The following is an 18,062-nucleotide window of genomic DNA, read 5'->3' as shown; positions in this document are numbered from 1 at the left end:
TCAAGTGATAACATTTTTTTAACTAATTATCCAGAAACAATTCCATGATCAATTGCAATCAATCAAATTTTTCAACTAATATTTTTTGTGAAGCTTGTAACAGATATTTACCTGAAAAATATCTTGGAATGAATGCAAAACCAAATATGAAGTATATTTAAATCGAAAACTGTTCTAATTGCTTTCTTTGATTTTTGAAGCCGATCTAAACGGAAACATCATTACATGCATTTTTTTTAGAAACATTTCTCAAAACAGCCCACAAGCACCACACTCCAGCAGTGTTGGTTTACAAGGTCCAGTGGTAACGCGAGTAGGGTGTTTTGTTCTGAGATGATGTACTAAACATCTAATATGGAACAATATTTGCGAAGTATGCAAATTATTTTTTGAAGTAAATCAAACTGAGTGAACTGAGTTAAAATATTTAATTAAATTAATTTCCAGAGTTAATGCTTTAGTTTCGGCAGCCCTAATAAAGATACATACCTGTATGTGCAACCAAGACTGACAGGTTGAGACTGACACTGGGGATATTGTTCTTATCTGCATGTCAGCTGTCTCATACGCCATTCCAAACAGACCAGTGGTTCGTATCGGTTTATGCTGCGCCGACTGACCTTTTGGTATTGTCTTGTTCCAGGCTTCTGCACAGGGGACCCGGTGCTTGACCATCAGGAATCGATGATGCAAGAACTTTGATATTTGATAAAATCTTGACCTTGTATACAGCCGTGCGCTGTAGATATAGCATTGCTTTTAGTCTGCACGCAGAAAGAAAGGTAGTGTGAAAACAACAATTTAGACAGTCCTGCACCGTCAGAAATGATTGCGTGTACTGTGTTTTGAGGAAATGCTGCATAGACACAATCATTTAGGCGATAATACATTATCTGCGCACATGACTCCCTGCAGAAAAAAGGGAGCAAAACCACTCAAATGGGCAATTTAATAACACGCTCTATAACTCTGAACAGCAATTTGCCTTATCTGTGTCGTCATGCAGGTAGCTGTGACTGTGTTGACTGCATGTGTTCCAGAGGTGGTCCATGATAAGGAAGAGAAGATATAAAATACAGAAACGTGACCGAGGTACTAAAAGAAATGAGGTGGTCCACTCCACAAGACATGATAGTTGTTTCATTTGATAACCAGTAGAGGATAGAAAACGCCCCCAAAGGCTTACATGCCAGGGGATATGCAGAAGAGTTAACAAAAAAGCAGTTTGATGTGTTACACTGGCTTCACTGTTGGCTTTGTCTAAGTTCATGTGTCATTGATTTCCTTTATTCAGATGCTCAATGAATCCATTCTCTGTCGCGTGTGTCCTCATTAGAGTCGCAGGTGAGCTGGAGTCTTTCCCAGCTGACTTTGTTTGGTGTCACGTTTGGTGGGGATTTGGCAGCTGCTTGGTTTTCGCAAATGTTTTATATTCCATCAAGTTGCCTTGGTATATTTAATATACCAAATATAAATAAATATAATAACGACTCACTTTGACTGGGATCTCCTGTATCCTAATCGGTGGTGTTACCCACCGAACCACTGGCCAAACAACTTGAAATGTTGGTGGTGGATAAGCGGCAGGAGACAGTGGTCAAGTAAACCATCCGGAAAAAGTAACATGAAAAGCTGGAGAAGTAAATTAACAAATATTAATAATCTTATTTAATATATAAAATAACCCCAAACAACGTACATTATATATGTATACCGGAGAAAAACTGGAACGTTAGTGGAAACAAGTATGAAACCTTCACGAAATATTTGGAGGATGCAACAAAAACTTGGCATCCGAAACAAATGTTAAGGGGAATGTTTTCTGAACAGTTGGTGTTTCAGGGATAGGAGAGTTTTCATTTAACCATGCTGCCTTTTAGACATACCATTCAATTAAACGAGTACAATTTTTGTCAATAGTTGGACGGAACAGAAGAACAAAATATGGTTGTACAATCATCAAAAAAAAATAAAAATACAGAAACCCAGAAACTATACGAGATGAGTAAAATAGGATTATATTTTGTGAAACCAAAGCATATACCCTGTCTCTTGCTCAGTAAGCTGTGACCGTTCCCATCCAAGTTTTCTTCTCCGTGTTCCTCACACCTCGAAGCTGAGTACGCACGCAAAATTTGAACGTTGTTTAACTCATTTTTACACTTGCATGATTTATATGAAGATTAGTGTCTTCTATGCAAGATGAATCTCCCCCAAGCTGTATAATTTTAGTTTTATTATTATTCCGTTTTCCTATTATACCATTGGTTTTTTTTGTAGTTGTTTTTGTGTTTTTACACATATGACACATTTTAAAAAGTGAACGACAGTTCATCTTTCTTGGAGGCAAATCAGCTTAAAAAGAAAAGGAATGCCTCACGTGTCATTAAAGTTGAGAACATGCTTTGTTTTTAAGTTTTAGCAATTTTTTTTTAAACTCCTGAAAGACAGTTAAAATGGTAAATAAACTGTAATTTGAAACCGCGTTCATTCCAGGAATGCGGATCACAATTAATGCGGACGGTGAGATACACACCTTGTTGTTAAAGGTTTTGTTATGGCTGGTGATTACTCAAGAGAAAAAAACGGTTTTAAACGGAAAATAAATAAATAAATTAGGTTCCACTATATTAGCATTATTTTATTTTAGGAGACATTGTGGCTTATAAAAAGTAACAATCCCTAATACATCAACAAAACTGAATAATAAGCACCTCGGGGCTCAGGGCTTAAAAGTTTGCATGCCACACTTCTATTTATTGGTCTGTGAGAAATGTGATTAACCGTGATCATGTGAATTAATGTGACGCCTGCCTCGGGCTCTGCCTCAAAGGGTAATTGTCAAATTCTGGCTTTGTGGATAGTTTATAATGAACATAATCCAATAGAGATAAAATAAAATGTGGTGTTCACCAGCGTAAACGGAATGACCGCACAAAAACTCCAAACTACCCTCAGCGTTTCTGCCTAATTAGACATCCATATTATATCATTAAAATACAAATCATAGTTACAAATTTGAGAAACTTGGTCTTATTCCTTCTTATAAGCATGCAACAACACAGAGGCATGTGGCTTTGGTATACAAATTTATATCAGTCTATACTTCATAATTGACTGTATTGGTTCAAATTAACATTCTACAGTACACCCACTGTGATGCCACAATGTATGATATAGTAGAACCACTGCTGTAGAAATATGAGTATCTCTAATTATCTTATTTTATTTTTTAATAGCCAACGACTGAAGTCCCCACTCGTTTTAGTGAATAAATACATTCAAGGTAAGCCAGTAGGTGACACTGTTCTCTATAAACATCTGTGACTTTGCTGTGTGACTTTCAGTGTTTCTCCTCTAAAATATTCCACACCATGACAGAGGGGCAGTCTGGACTCCATCATTAAAAAAAAAAAAAAAAAAAAGTACTTCCCCCCCCCAAGACACTAATTGTCTCTTAACATGATTAAGTTGTGATGAGAATATTTAACTCAAGGACGATGCCATTCAGTTGATTCCCAAATAACACAATTGGTATGTGTGCGTGCGTGTGTTGCCTAGATTTAATTTGGTCCTGATTTACTCAGGTGGTGCACTGGTGTTGCCATCTTCTTTAGACCCATGTATCAAGGGTAATGAGAGCCCCTTGCCACTGCTGACTGCAGGCAGACACAATGCTGACTTTTAATGACCTTCGGCAACTAGACCGACCCCTTCATTGCTGCAGGGTGAGTGAATTACACACAGTTGATATAAAAATAACGTGTCTTCTTCTGTGTCTATAATATAACGGGTGTGGAAAATGCACGTGCTGCTTTCAGGTAATTTTTTTTCATGTTTATTTACTCAAAGTGATATCCTGTGAAATGTACACGTTGCTTCATCCTATCCATATTTATTTTTCCGTGCACTAAATGCATAGATAGTAGGTATGTTTCAAAATGTCTTGCCGAGGGCAATACGGTGGACGACTCTTAAGCACGAAGGCCTGGTCGTGGGTTCAATTCCGGCTGCGGCCTACCTGTGTGGAGTTTGCATGTTCTCCCCGTGCATGTGTGGGTTTTCTTTTGGTACGCCGGTTTCCTCCCAGATTCCAAAGACATGCATGGAAGGTTAATTGAACACTCTAAATTGGCCTTAGGTGTGAGTGCGAAAGCGGATGATTGTTTGTCTTTGTGTGCCCCGCGATTGACTGGCAACCAGATTGGGGTGTACCCCGCCTACTGCCTGAAGATAGCTGTGATAGGCTCCAGCACCTTAGAAAATGGATGGATGGATTTTCTGCCTGTGTAAACCAATGAGTACAACTTCAACAAATTTGTAAGTTGGAAATTGCCTATCTATCACTCATGTACTAGCAGAATCTTAATTACAATATTTTTTTTGTAAGAAAACACTGCAAGGGGCCATAAATTGACACTGTGGTAAATTCACTAATTGAATTACATTTTTGATTGAAGATCCCAAACCACTTAGATTTAATCAAAGATAGCAGGCCTTTCTGGTCTTACTCTTTTCAGTGATTAACAAGTAAGCAGACTAATCATCCGTCCAGCCATTCATTTTCGGAACCGCTTGTCCTCTCAAGAGTTGCGGATGTGCTGGAGCCGATCCCAGCCATTTTCGGTCTGCGTTGTACACCTTGAACTGGTTGCCAGCCAATCGCAGGCCACACGTAGACAAACGACCACTTGTGCTCACATTCATATTCAGGGCCAATTTAAAATGTTCCATTAAACAAACAGGCATGTCTTTGTAATGTGGAAGAAACCGCAGTACCTGGAGGAAACACACGCAGGCACGGGGAGAACATGCAAACTCCGGAATGAAACCCTGCACCTCTGTACTGTGAGGCGGAAGTGCTAACCAGATGGCCACCGTGCCACCGCAAAAGATAGAGTTTTGTGAATATGTTCACGTGGACACTGAAGAACAGAATAGTCTGCTTCAGTGAAAAGACACAACACTGAACCTTCCACCACTAATATATACCAAATGTGACATTCTACACAGGTATGAGAGCTGAGGGTTTCATTGAAGGGTACTTTATCCTTAAAACAACTACAAAAAATATTCATCCAATTCATCCAAATTCACAAATTTCTAGTTCAAAATCAAACCGTTAACTCAACATTAATTTTAGAAAAAATAAGGTGATTGATTACATATTTTAACTCTGTTGACTCATTTTTATTTACTTCATAAATTAATTTGCATATTTTGCCAAGCCAAATTCAAACATTGTACCATTTTAGCTCTACATCTTTAGCACATCATTTGAGAACAAAAGACCCTGCTTCAGTTAGCACTGTGCCTTGCAAACCAACACTGCTGGAGTGTTGGTGCTCACAACTAAATATACTGTATAAGTTTTGAGAAAATTTGAAAAAAATTCCTGTGAAGATGACTCCATTTAGACCAAATCCAAGGATGAAACAAAGCCATTAGAACAGTCTTTGATTTAAAATAAATTTCATAATAGGTGATTTTGCATGAATTACAAGACATTGTTGAGTAAATACCTGTTGAAAGTTTCACAAACAATAGTAGTAGAAAAATGACATTAATTGCAATTAATTATAGAATTTTTTTTAGATTAATTAGTTTTAAAAAAATTAATCGCTTAACAGCACTAATTTCTCATTCCATTTCTAAGGATTTAAATGGATGTTGCATTGAATTGTTGTTAATTGTTAAATACGGTGTCACCAAAGATCACAAAAGAGTATGACAGAGCCTTGCAAAATGTTTACTCGCACAAAAGAGTAAAACCATTAACTTTGGGGAATTTTCATTCGTTCGCCACCATCTCAGACACACTCCTGTATAGACAAACCGACACATACTGTACTTGCCCCCAGTGTTTCTCCCCATTTCCCTTGAATGATCATCTGAAGGTCAGTTGTAATGGGGCCACTGGCGGTCGACTGGAATTGCAATTTAACACAAAGACAGTCAGGCAATGATAGTACAGCCCACCCACACCTTTGATGGCCATACACTCCATCCACAATCATTCTATTCCCTTCACAGATACCCAAACGTCATCTTTCTCCCACTCTGAACCATTCCATTAGCTGGTAGCCATTTTCTCGCTCATTCATGCCATCTGTCCTTTTATTTTCCTTCACGTTCATTGACCTTTTTTGCTCATTACCCTTTTACAGTTGCGCACAACCCATGAACAGCTGAAGGATAGACATTCATGATGTGCAAAACTTTCTGTTTTCTGCATGTGCAAATAAAAACTACAAGGGAGCATTTGGAGAATACAGCTGTAATTAGTGCCATTCGATGTCAAAACCCTCTTATGAAACGAAACTCAATATTCAACCACTAGCGATGGTGTCTAACCGACTGACATTTAGTTATAGGGTAATACAATTAAATAAGTGACAAACGCACTTCAGGTTGATGAGCAAGCAAACCCAACAACGGGAAGAGGATAAGGAACGGGCATAATCACATTATGTGCTAAACAAACTTTATCTACTTTTCAGTGTGGCCCAAAAACGTCAATATTAAACCACACACAAATCATGTTTGATAGGACACTTTGCAAGTACTCACTTCAGACTGAGACAAAATTATGAACACTTAAAGTGACTATTTCTGCATTTATGGTTCCACTAATCGACCGATGCAATTCAACTAGCCATCAATATCGATTTCGGATACTTGAGTCTTAAATGAACCGCTTTGGCGTTGATAAGAATATAAAAATGACTATCTTTTCGGGACATTAGAGAGAGTAAATGACTGAATAAATTTGTCAGCAATGCATAGATGTACTCAATTTTGTCCAACATAGCCAAATATTTCTCAACAAACATCAACTGGTTAAGCAGTGGAATTTATTGATTCAGTTCAGTCTCAAGTGGACTGTTGTCTAAAATACGTGTCTAAAGTACAAAATGAGAAGAGCAATAGAAAGTTCTGAAATGCTTCCTCTCTCTTTCTGACTGGTCTGGCAAAGGCAGGCATTGTACATCAGGTTGAAATTCTTAAATTCAAATTTTTTTAGTTCACCATTGACATGGTGGTTGAATAATTTGTTTTCAAGCCCAAGAAATCTGACGAATGCCTATGGCAAGAAAATAATGGGCACCAAAGTGATCGTCACTCCTTACCGACGTTATTACTTGGATATGCTGCATCTTCTCCAAAAATGACCGTCAATCTTAAAGATTGACAAAATGAATCAGCCATAAAGGAGAAGAATTAAAACACTGACCGTCACAACTTTTTTGCCGTTCTTTTTAAAGGTACCGTAGTTTCACGACCATAACCTGCACCGTTTTAAAAGGAGCTGTCTCTGTTATGGGTGCTGTAGGTTCTTACTTTGTAAAGCCTTAAGCTTGACGCTCCAAGCGCCCTTCCTTGTTGTCCATTTCCTTGTCCGTAAAAAAGGCGTTCCACACGATCCTCTTGATATTGTTTGGTTTTCTATGACTATTAATTTGATCGTTCAAAATCAATTAAAAAAAGTGACAAAAATAGAATGAAGCGTCCAAAAATGAATCAAGAAAGCGTGGTAATATTATGGTATTGTAAGAGATCGAGAGAGGTAAAAAAACTGTGTGGCTCTACTCCAAGTAGCCTGACCGCATTACTGCCCCTATCACGCAGATCCTTCCGCCTAATATAGTCTCACACAGGAGGTGTGTAAGTAATTAATGTCTCCTTTTATGGGAACAAACGTAAGTCACCTTTTGATCCAAATATAAATTAACTTGAATGGAATTTAGGCTCCTACAGCTGCTATTTCGGTGTTTATCTCCCAAATAAGGCTCACCGTATTATTTGGCGCAGGCATGGCAAAACATACACCAGCTTAAAACATACACCAACATGAATGCATGTTAATATATGTTTAAAAAGGCAACGGCAGCTATACCAGGTTCCGTCTAACTTTTTTTGAAGTATTTAACATGACAGGTTCCCTCTTGTCAGTGTCAGTCAGTCTCGTTGCCCTGCGGCTCCTCAGGAATGATGCCGACATTTCTGCAAGCAGATTCATTATCGGCTAACGGTTAGCCCAAGTATCTGCAATCCATTCACGAATTGTGGCGTAACTCACCTGGCGCTACCTCCCAGTCTGAGTAAAGCTGTGTTCGCCATCTGTCCTCCATCCCTCGCATGTAACCCACAACTTCACTTTGAGCGCTTTGTTTACACCGATGTCCAACAGATGGAGTACCTTCAATGAAGGCAAGCTCCGAGATTTGCTGCATTACAGTACCTACTGGGGGTGTGCCTGAAGCGTCCTCTTTCACGTTTGCATGCTTTCCTCAGTCACGTCCGCCTTTCCTCTGTTTTAAACAGAGTGTCGGCAGGATATTGTCCCAGTCAGTCACGCGGTGCGCTCATCAAAGCCACAACAACATTTGCAGGTTTTGGAACTCGGTGCACACACAAGGCACGCCACATTATTAGGCGCACCGTCCACTTTGGAGGAAATGTAAGACTTTTAATTGAGCCTCGTGAAAATAAGTTATATGTAAAATTTAAGAGCATTTTGGGTATTTGGGTATAAGACTATGGTGGTGAACGGTAGTGATGGGTGAATGAAGCTTCAAATCTGCTTCATGAACCAGTTGTAGTATTTTTGGACTCCAGTAGATGGCACTCTCTGTTCAACATTGGGCTGAAAGCACACTGACATTTTTAAACCCTTTATTTCAACCAACAGTGCCATCTACATGACTCAAAAATACAACAAATGGTTCATGAAGCAAATTTGAAGCTTCATTTTCCCATCACTAGTGAACGGTGCCCAAGTTCATTGTTCAAAGTGAGACACTTTCACTGCGACTACAATGATTTATGAATGTATAAAGTAATAGGAATGGGGTACGCAGGGATAAACAATAGCTGTGCATGATTTACCATATTTTTACGGCCATACAACGCGCTGCCTCAAAGGGCGCAACACCAGTTGAGGGTGCTATTTCCGTCTTTAATGCATGTACTCGGCGCGCCGCATTACAAGGCGCTAGCTCGGCTGCCCCCGCGCTAGCTCGGTTGCCCCGCGCTAGCTCTGGTGCCCCCGCGCTAGCTCGGCTTCCCCCGCGCTAGCTCTGGTGAGCCCGCGCTAGCTCGGCTGCTGCCAGTTCACCAGGACTCAATCCCATAAATAATCGCTGCCAGAGGCATCACCCCATTTCATTGACAGATGTCATGAAACTAATAGGAATAACTGTCAATAATAATGACTCTAACCAATAAAAGGTGTCTTGGCATTAGCCTACTAGACAAGGTCAGGGGAGGGACTTCACTGGTCACCACACTCCTGAGAGTCACGGTTTCAAATCAAAACCAAAGAAAACTCAGCATACAAGCAAACAATGAAACAAAAAAATAAGATTAACACAAAACATGTATCTCTCATGCCATCAATATACCCAAAAAAAATAAAAACAACACAAAAACACTATAGCAATGGCTTCTTGGGAGCCACTCAGGCTTAGCCAATTACAGAAATGGCTTCTTGGGAGCCACTCAGACTCAGCCAATCATATGGCTGTTTAGAGAGATGTGAATGGCTGTTTAGAGAGATGTGCTGTTGTGCTTTGTGCTTTTTGTCTGTTGTCTAAACCTGGGACGTTTCTTGCTTGCAATAACATAAATGATAAGACAGACTACAACATTGTGGACAGCTGCCCTTTTGTTCAGCTTTCTCCCACACCATCACCCAAACACCATAGTCACATAATGTATAAGTCACGGTCAATTAGAAGCATAGATGACTCAGACTTTGACCAGCAGGCTGTGCTAACATGCACGCCGAACAGCCCAATGAGTAAAAGGGTGGCGTGCCGCTTTACAAGGCGCTTTGTTTGTTTTGGGCAAGATTAGGGACTTTAAGGAGCGCCCTATGGCCCGGAAAATATGGTATTTATTTTTTTTAACACGGCTCATATCAATAATCTAGGCAGGTGCAGGTTTTAATTTGTAGCAGCTATTGTTAGAGGTTCTAAATCTCATTAGCATACAAATGTAATCATTGTCAAAGGGCTTCGCTGTAATATTTGCAGATGTTCACTGACACGTCTTCTACATACATAGAGAGAATTTCATGGTGTGAATTTCTGTTGATGGGATTTCACCCTTATGCTTGGTGATGGAAGATCTTATTTTACCGCAAGTGTGTTTATAATTCAAGATCATAACATTTGAAAGAAAAGACTTATTTAGTACATATGGTCGATGTAGTGGATTTGAGCATGCATCGGCTTGCTGACTGTTAAAAAAAAAAAAAAAAAAAAAAAAAGAATCCCACTGCATCCCCGCAGTTTGTTAGTGTACGTAACTCTCTCGAGTAAAGCCTCCCCTCTTGGCGTAGAACAATCTAATTAGGGCAAAATGTAGCCGCTCATTAATTAATCACAGCTCCATGTTTTAAGGGATTGATGACTTTCTTTGCCACATGTGCCGTAATTAACGTCTCCAAGACAAGTTTTGTTTGAGCTTGTTGTCATTTCACCCCCACCCCCATACGTGCAGAAGTAGGTTACATGTTATAATTAGCTTGCATAGTTTACAGTTTACGGCATATAGGCAACTTCCAGTGCCCTTTCTAATTATTATCTTAGTTTATACCCTCACACAAAAGCACAATGACTTGCAACGTAGGATAAAGATACGATGAAGTTCAAATGCCAAAGAAGACTTTAGCCAATTGAGCAAAAGAATTTTTTTATCCTTAAGCCATCATTTTTATTTAACTATATCTGCGTGGCCCGGTACCAAATGGCCTGTTGGTTGGGGATCACTCCTTCTGATGTGTGGGATCACTCATAATCTAAAAGTCCATTAAGAAGTTCAAAATCTGCAGGTGTGTACCCGCTCAAGGGCCACAATTAAATGAAATAAAAAATACACAATAATGTTTAGGTTGTTGTCTTCTCCCCTACAAGTAATATTCTGAAAATCAATGATGATGTTTTTGCAGTAGCAAGGCCATATTTATGGAAAAAGAAGTTTTAGTTTAAGTCAAAATTCCCGAAAGACCTGATAGAGAAAAATCTGCAGTGAGCATCCGACTCCCTTTCTCGATTGTAAGATGACAATTTTTTTTCCCAGTGTGATATCAAGTAGATCACGGTAATATAGTCCATTTTAAGACCATGAAGTTAGAGATATATATGCACAATACCTTTGTCCATAAGCTGTATCTGGTGTTACTGCATTTTTTTTCTTTTTTATCCATAGGAAATATGCTAATGTAAACGTAAACGCCCGGAAGGGCAATTCGAATTAAGCTGAGTTTAAATGCAGGGACACACCAGCAGTGACTTAAAATCCTTCAAGCACAAGAGATAGTGCTGAAGTTTGAACAAAGCAAAAAGTAGGAAGTTGGACTTGGACTAATTGTAAATCTTGAGGTCTCGTACAAATCACGGAAGGAAGTGTCGGCACGGGGGGGTTTGATTTAGCATCCATTAAATGTGCTGATCTAGAAACCAGGACCACATTGAAAGATGGCAAGCAGAAGGTCACCTTTTGTTGCATTAAAACTTTGTGACAATACAAAATAATACCCTGTCTGACCGGCTCTGATGTCATCGTAATTTATTATGACTGGTCAGAAAGGAACACGATTCACCTCATGGGAAAAAATTGTGAAAAATGTCAGCAAATTAATTGCTTTTATTCATTCTACTTTATGTGCAGCATCCTGCTTCCTAGCTTCCTTGAAGCATGAACTTCTGAAATTGACCCTGCATATTAAGTGGTGCAGAAAAGGAAGGAAAATGTTTTCATGATATTTCATGCTCTTTTTTCTCCTAACATTTGTTCACTATACACAATAGATGAATTTAGCTATATTCTTCGATCCAATATTTCTTTAAACGAAACGCAGCAGATTTTGTCTTAATTAGCCATCGGGTCGGGATTCCATCTTAAGACCTTGCTGATCCGTCTCTAAACAGTGGAAGGAGATGGGTGGATTGGTGCCTGTTAATATCTTACTCCCAAAAATGTTCTATTAACACATTTACTGCCATCGACGACTGGAGACGCCAAAGATCCATTTCTTTTTTTTACTTGGCCGGTAGTGAATGATTTAAGCTTTTATTATAGCTACAGTATAACCCTGAGGGGTAGTTAGACCGGTGTCCTGGAACACATGGTCTTCTTGGAGTTGTCATTGTGATACTAAAAATTGTTTGCCAACTTTTATGACCATGAAATATACTTGCATGTACAGCCTCTCATTTCAATACATTGTGTGCACCATGTCTGGAAAAAGGAAAACAACAAGCATCAATCATTCCCTCTCTTTCCATAAACACAAAACATCGTAGAATGATAAATGACGATACTACATTTTGTTCTGACTAAAACTCTGCTGTAATGGGCTTCTAGGAAGTATTTTGCTGCCGGCACGAGAAAGACGGCTTCCACTGCATACATAAACAACAAGGGGTGGATATGACAGATCCCATTAAGCCCATGGATCCCTAAAGTAACTCTCCACCTTAGCCCTCAGAGAACTGCAACTATGGCCCCTTTGCATTTTAAATGCTGCTGGAAAGGTGTCACGCTTTAGGAATATTCCGCCGCTAACCGCCAACTGTTGGCTCCGATTCAATTTTCTGACAATTCATGCAGGGGATTTACTGTGAAGCATCGTGTCTTGCTGAAAGCTTTCCTCCTTCATTTCAGACTCCCATGGCATCCCAACGAACAAACACAACATCGTTTTCCAATTGGTGCATAAGGATGAGTCGAGGCGGGAGGCTTTTGTCTTGCTTCTACATGAAAGACTTTGCCGCATCGCTTTAACGTTTCCACATTGTTTTCCCATCTGGTATGTCATCTGAGCTATATAGCCACGCTTGTCTGAGAATGAAACAAAAGTATCGTGCTGTTTCACACGTTACAAATACGACATTTACACCATGGCTTAAAACAGGATGTGGATGCACCAAAGGTTTTTTTTACATATTCACATCTGACAGTTGCTTTTGTATTTAGAAGGACGGTATGCCACTCGCGCTTGATTAGTCATACGTACAGTGTTAATTTTTTTTACTCGCGTCAGATAAGCTGAGTCTGATGTGGGGGGGAAATGTGTTCCGTGGCCATTGGGAATATATGGACCGGCCTTTATAATTTACATTTTGGGTCAGAGGTAACGGTTCCATATACACAAAAAAAAAAAACGTGCAGTGTCATATTTGTGGTTGCTCATCCACCCATTAGAAGGATACGTCCAAGTTCATGGAGGACAAGTGCATTTAAGCTACGTGGTGGGAAATCTGAGCCAGCAATTCTTTTTCTTCCATCCTAAACAAAAAAAAAAAAGTAATCAAGTAGTCAAATATCTGACGTTTTAGGTTTCATGTTTGAAAATCGTCATTTAATTCCCTTGTAATGACTTCATTTGAAGGCCGGGCCACAAGTTCATCAAGATGAAATACAAGCAGTGGCAGAAATTATTTCAAGCTAAATTAATCCACAAAAGAAGACATTTATTTACTTGCTGCCGAGCTGTTGCGAGCGGCACACGCTGAATTTTAAAATGGCTTTTATCCTGATCTTTATGACAGTCGCACATTGTTGAGCGGCACGATGATGCACAATGCAGGAGGACAGCCTCAGACGTCACATTCTGCCTCTACGACATTTCATAATTGGACGAATCCCGCCATGAGTTCTCCAGTGTTGAAATATGCAACATTTGCATTTCTATTTGCCACATAAACCTTTTAATTCAATTGAACAATATCAAAAAAATAACCTTAGAATTGTTAGAAAAATACCTTCCATGCAACCCTGCCGCCTTAATTATTTGGCTATATCCTATAATCCATTCCATTGGCTTAAGTGACAAGAGCTTTATAAAATCGGCGGATAACCTGCCAGCAGCGACTCTCCTCTTTTCGGCATGGATCGACATGAGATCATAAATGCTGCACTGATTAAAACTCAGGTGAATCTGTGTTATTGCAGTCAATTAAAGATTCTTCAATCCTCCAACACTTTGGGATGGAAGTGCATTTTCGCTTCTTTCAGGGTTACAATGGAAACTGGAAATAATGAATCTGGTTGACCCACGACAAAAGCTGACCAGTTACTTGATAATGTTTGTTGGTACCTACTTTCAAGGGTGGAAAAAGTAGTCACAAAACAAACAAACAAATAAATAAATAAATAATTCTTTGGTGAAAGTGGACATGCTGATTCCGCTTTCCTAAACAACTCCAAAAATTCCAAACTCTGAAATGTACTTTTAATTTTAAGTGGTCATAAGTGGCATAATATTGACTAAAAAATATATATGTATACACACATGATGACCATGATAATTTTCAGATGCAGGAAGCTCGTAGTTTTTTGGTTGGTGCAACACAACAAGTTCGCCACAAAATAATCAAGAAATCAAACAAAATTTTCCTTAATAAGTTTGTGTGAAATTCAATGATTCTCCCAAACTGTTGTCATTTCCATTAACACCTGCTGTTTTTTCCCTGGATCAAAGATTTCAGTCAATCAAGATCTCAACTGTGGGTGAGGTAAGTGCTAATCTCTCTCTATTTTCATCTTTATTACATCATCAGCGGGTAGAGGTTGAAGGTAAAAAAAATAAAGAAAATACTTAGTTTTCTCAAGTAAAGTACAAATATCTGAAAAAATCCACTTAAATCTACACACAAAGTATTTGTCCTTCATTACTCCTCACCAATGCCTGCTTTTGGGAAAGAGACATTAACAAGTCCGTTATTGTGTAGGTGCTATTTCCGCCTTTTTAATCGTCTAATTTGAATCGTGTCGCCTGCATAGTAGCAATTTTTAAAACTGAGGAATAACATAACAGGGGCAAATGTTGTGTTTGCATGCAAACAGATACGACAATCAGGAGATTGCTCATTCGTTCTTGCCAAGTGATCATTACCGCGCTCACCAGACGGACCTCAGCTCATCGTAGTGTCGGGCACGTCTGGCTGAGGCCGGTATCGCCATAAAAATAGGCAGTAAGTAATAATGGAAAGCCATCATAACGCAATTATGGCTGCAGGCATGATGGTAGTGAGTACAGAGGTGATGGCCGTTAAGGACCTGCTGCCTCTGATAAGATGGTGGGGCGGGGCATTCGGTGACTTTTTAGCATCCGCCAGTAAAATGGGCATCATACAGCCTAATGGCCTTAAGCGGTGACGGAATGACTCATTCTTCTCCGCCAAATGGCTTAAAGATGGCGTACATTTCCATTTTGTTGTTCACAAGTCTTTCCTTTCATTGTTTAAAGATTGCTTACACGACACTTTGACTGTTGTCTTGGGATGGTCAGTGTACAAAATTTCATTGCCCATGGGGACGATGAACATTTAACTGATAGATGTAGTTCAACGTCACTGATTTGTGTTTACTTCTTGAAAGAGTGACGTAGCCTGAAGCAACAGTGCCTCTGCTGGTTGTAGTCATGTAGTCCACACTATCCTGACTCAAGTCAAGCCAACATTTAATTTTGCACAATGTGGAAAATATAATCTCTAGCAACAAAATGGATGAGAAATTATTCATCTGTAACGTTATGAGTGCAATTCACAGAACGACAAATTGATGTTTTTAAAAATACATTTTGGTGGATGAAGGATGATATTTTTGAGCCAAATGGAGAAATTTTGTATCTTTGGTACAACAGATGCAGTGGTAACTTTAGATTACAATATGGAATTATGGATCAGTTATGTACGAACATGACACAAAAATATTTTCATGACAACCAATGTCTATTTTGAGTATTACACAAAATTAATAAAAATAATCCATTTGTGAATTGCCTGCTTTAAAAGCGGTAGTATTTTTTTGGGGGGGGAATTACTGTATCTCAATATCTATTTGTTGCCTGGTAGCAAGCAGCACAGCTATTTTAGACACACTGACTATAGAAATACAAAAGTGACTAATTTCCTCCGATTTGACAGATGGATAGTCCAGTCTGTTGTTTTTTTCTTCTTTTTTTAAGTTGCCATTATATGCATACATGCAGATTCACATGCCATCATACAACATTTGTGCACAGCCAGGGCCCGCTGTCAGACCCACCTGGCACAGTCATGCAGAAATGTGGGCATCACAGTGCCTCTCTTCCTTCACACATGCTAGTCACATGCTGCTTATAAGTGATGATCTCATTCTCTGCTGCGTCCGCCGCTGAGATTAATAAATTAAAAATAAAAAAGCTTTTTTTTTTCTAGCATATCAGATTTTTTTGATATTTCCATCCATTGGAGCCTATCCCAGTGAGGCCAGCTAACCAGTCGGTCACCGAGCCGCCAGATATTTTCATTTTATGTTTTGAAGTTTGACAAAGCTTGCGCAATGCGGACCTCTCAATTTTTTTTAATGTGCTCCGTTGTACGTGGAGGTTTTTTTTTCTCCTTTCTTCACTTTCAAGGGGACACAAAAAATAACCTTTTGACTGCTGTGTTTTTTTTTTACACATCTGGTAATAATTGGCAGGTTTATGGGCATTACCTTTTAAAAAGGTAATCCATTCATGAAAATAATATGAAAAACAATGATTCCAAGAGTAACTTTACACAGCGTGGTGCTTGATCCCAAATTATACAATTACAAAAAAAAAAATCCATGAATTAAACTCTTGTTATAAAATCGTAAATAACTTGTATGCAAGACATTTGTAAAAGAATTGGATCTCGATGACTGTGTGATATCCTTGAAGCCAACAGCTGCTGGGTAACCCCCTTCATCATGGCAACACACAGAAGCAGCACAGAAGACATAAATTAAAAACTGCTAAAATGCGATAGAAATGCGATGAAACAGAAAAGACAGCCAAGCGAGAACAAAACAAGAACAGTCAGAAGGATTTGCCAGTGAAAGAGATGACACTCATGAATAGATAATGACACACATGCCTACACACACACGCACACAGACACACAAAAGACTCATTAATAAAAACTTTCTGGCACTTTATTGCAAGAGTAGAAGGGGAAAAAGGTGGAGAAATGTGACTCCCCCCCCCCCAGCAGGCAAAAAAGGAAGTGGTATTGTTCCACGTAGTTCACAGTGACAACCAGAAACACAACATGAGAATGCAGGCCATTCCATTCACATCCTCACAACAGGCCCATTAACACAAAGTATAGATCACTGTGTTCTTGACTGCAACACCCCTGTGGTTATAAGATGTTAACACCTCACTTGCAGCTACCTCCGACACTCTCTGGCTGTGTTAAACTACACATTTGCACAAAACTGCTAGCACTATTCCAACACAGAATGTGTTACATATCATCTTAGCCTTGTTCAAGACACGGAGGACCAGTTTAAAGGTGTTTTTTGCATATAAGATCAAGCGGAAAAGCCAACAAATGTGATCTGTTTTATTTGTGTGTTGTGGTGTTATTGAAGCTTAAAAACACTCTTGTCGACAACGCAGAGGTGTAACTTGGAGGTGGTTAATTGCAACTGCCTTTGGTGGTGGGAAGGTTCTACTCTTCAAATAGAAGTAAATACATAAAGTAACATTTTGTGTGTCTTTACTGGAACATTTTGGAGCAACATGTTACTGGTATCACATACACATGCCGTGAGCAGGCCGTTCTAACCACATCGCCACAGCTGGCCCAGTCAAAGTCATTAACAAAAGTAAAGTATCAAGTTAGCAAAAAGATCACAGACGCTCACTTGGAGACGGGCTGGGCTGGCAACGTATTTGTTCTAATCAATTTGGTTGACTAGAGTTGGCTCAAACATATCTCACGCCTCAGTATACTGGGGAAAAGAAAACTGCTGGAGAAAGTCGGAATTTTTTTTTTTTAATTCTTTTCAAGTCAACCCAGTTCTGTGCAAGACAAATTTGAAATTATGGATTGCTCTGTTTTGCCATCTTGTTATGTTGTCAAATAGTGGGGTGCGTCCCCCCCCAGGGGCGTGCGGTGCGATGCTGAGAGGGGCACGTGTTCTCGCCGTAGTACGGCTGAATGATGTATGGTTTTGGAACCGAAATTACAATCTCAGATTTGAGATCGTCAAAGCTGCGCTGTGTGCCCCTAGTTAGCACATTAGGTCTCACAGGA

The sequence above is a fragment of the Idiotropiscis lumnitzeri genome, chromosome 17 (genome assembly GCF_059441095.1).
Source record: "Idiotropiscis lumnitzeri isolate Australia: NSW breed Sydney's pygmy pipehorse chromosome 17, RoL_Ilum_1.0, whole genome shotgun sequence".
In the NCBI taxonomy this organism is placed as follows: Eukaryota; Metazoa; Chordata; class Actinopteri; order Syngnathiformes; family Syngnathidae; genus Idiotropiscis; species Idiotropiscis lumnitzeri.
This window is presented reverse-complemented; position numbering follows the sequence as displayed.